Raw genomic sequence first — 2,777 nt, forward strand, 5'->3', positions numbered from 1 at the left:
CTTAAATCCCTCAGCTGACACTGACTGCAAAGCTCAGCTAAGATCATAAGTCTTAGCCATTTCAGATGGCTATTTCACACAGTATTTACCAATTCATGTTGAGGTATCTATCCTCAAATCCCTGTGGCCAACTCTTAGTTCTCTATGCAAGCAAGTAAGGGGTGTTTCTCAACATGATCTCCATGGAAAGGATTTGGACAATGTCAAAGTCACAAAACACTTTTCTGAAGAGTCTTCTGGGACTTCCATTGTAAACGTGGAGGCAACAAAGCTGCGTGACAGCCCCAGCTACATGCACTGGGAATATTTCCACTGACTTTCCTGTGCTCTGACCTTTTCCTATACTGGTTTTTTTGCATTCTTAAATTTCTCCTTAATTTCCCAGGTTTTAATCTCAGTGAGAACACCTAACTGAGTAAGTAACACAGCTCCACTGCAGCAGAAAAAAACCCCTAAACCAATCCCCTCAATAGCCCAAGAAACTAGTTCTTTTTTTTCTCTGGGACTTCTTTTGCATGACACTGTATTTCACAAGCAGCAAGACGGCTGATTTGTAATGGAGAGGGACCATGAAAGAAAATGCTCATTGCCTGCATGAGCTGCTCTTCATAAGCATAACCTTCTTCAAACATTTCTGTGCTTTACATGACTGTTCAGTAATTCTGATCCCATTCCTACATAACCAACTCACATGGGCATAGTTGGTGAAAATAAAAAGGCCCTCCAGTCTCTAAGGAACATATGATAAGACAAATGGCAAAATCCAGTTCCTACAATTTGGCATTGTTACACACTCACTAAATCTCGGGAGAAGAACCATTAAAACCATTCTATACAACTCCCAGTTTATGGAGGTTTGTCTTTACTCCCAGTCACCTCACTTTTGACTAGAAAAATGGGCATCCAGGATAGACCACAGAGTGCTTATGAGGACTGCTGAGACTCACCAGGCAGGAGAGGTAGGACTGTCTTCAGCCTCAGAGTGACAACATCAGCATCTCCCACACTTTGCTGTGCTGGGAACGTCTTTGCAATGAGCATATCTGCTGGTGCTGCTATACCTGCAAAGGGAGAATGCTCTATCCAAATTCCCGATTATGTCTCTTTGGATACAGTGCCTTTAACACAAATTCTAAAATGCACCCAAATATCTAATTTCACTAGTTCACAAAGCGAAGACATAGAGCAACTGAATATGCCCTTAGGCAACATGAGGGAGTTAATACAGCTACCAGGATCAATGGCATCCTGACTGAAGGGACGTGAAGCAGTTATGGACACTGCATTAAGAACACTCTGCCTTTAGAGTTTCTTCCTCTGGAAATTTTGTTAGAGCTGTGCTTGGTTTGGTAGAATTAAAAGGGAAGGTATCAGGTAGGAAAAGCCTGTGAGCATGAATTCACTCTTGCAGATTGACAGCTAGGCGTGAAAGCAGAAAAGGAAGAAGGAGTATGTTCCTTGCCTACTGAGAAATTTAAAATTAACCTGAACTTCGGCTATGGGAGGATTATTCAGCAAAGGGGAAAAGATCAAGTGAAAATATTTACAGCAACTTCACTGTTTACTTAAACAAACAAATAATATTCTGCTTCTTTCCTTTATCACTGCTCCCTAACTCAGTATAGCGGGACATTAGAACTCAAAAAACAATTTATGAATAATCAGTGTTTACGTCAGCACAAAAGCAAGCTCTCAGCAGCTGCCTGGTACTTCTTACATTCTGTATACACATACATTAACCTTTACAAAACCACACAAAAAAGCTTTTTTTTCCCATTTAACATAAGATTACCCAGCACACCAGGCACAGTACACAGGGAACTTGGGAAGAGGGTGACAAGTGGATGGCCAAGTATCAGCACATCCCTTGCCAACACAAGCTGTAAGGAAATAGAAGCCCTGAAGGCCTAAGACGGCTGGGCAGGAGCGAAGGTGTCAGGAGAGCTGCTGGGTCTTAACTCTGTTGTGCAGCAGCAGCAACGGCCTTAGAATCCTAACGAGGTTGGAGTTTATGCCAAAAGGCAACTAAAGCGTGGAAATGATGACAAGCAGGACGTGTGTTTTATTACAAAACCTTATGGTTATTTTCACCTCCTTTCTAGACGATTTAAATTAAAAAACAGCCATAAAAACTAATATACAAAGCCCAGCAGGAAAAAAAATTTCAGTCCTTGAATGCACGTGGTCTCAGAAAACACATCCAATAAATTCTAGTCCTGGACGTAGCCCTCTATTGTGCAAGGACTTGACAGCATGTCTTTCTGAAGACCTGATGCCCCACAAAACCACAGCGGCTCAAGGCACCCAAGAGGGACACAGCACCCTCACGCTGGGCTAGTGGTGCACCAGAGGTGCGAGTGCCAACAGCAGGAGACACATGTTTTGGACATAGGCCCGAGGTGTGAGAGGCGACCACCTGCCCTTCTCCTTGGCCAGCAAACCACAGGCCGCCTAACCGAGACCCACACTGAGGCAGCATCCCTCAAAGGATTCCCCTAAAAACTGCGGCTCCGCCACGCCTCACTTAAAGCCCTCTTTGAGTCACCACGCTGCCAGCCAGCCTTGTTCTTTGCCCCCTGAAGGCGCACACAGGCGGGCAGGGAAGGAAAGCGGAGCTCGGCCCCTCAGCAGCGGCTCCCACCGAGCGTGCGACAGCATCTGGCGGGGCGGCGGGGGCTACACGGCCCGCCGAAGGAGGCCCCACTTCGGGGTCTCCAGCTCGCCGAGGAGGGAGGCGCGGCGACGGCTGGAGCCCCTCAGCGGGCGCCGGGGAGGCA

The sequence above is a fragment of the Mesitornis unicolor genome, unplaced genomic scaffold, assembly GCF_000695765.1.
Source record: "Mesitornis unicolor isolate BGI_N332 unplaced genomic scaffold, ASM69576v1 scaffold31085, whole genome shotgun sequence".
NCBI lineage: Eukaryota > Metazoa > Chordata > Aves > Mesitornithiformes > Mesitornithidae > Mesitornis > Mesitornis unicolor.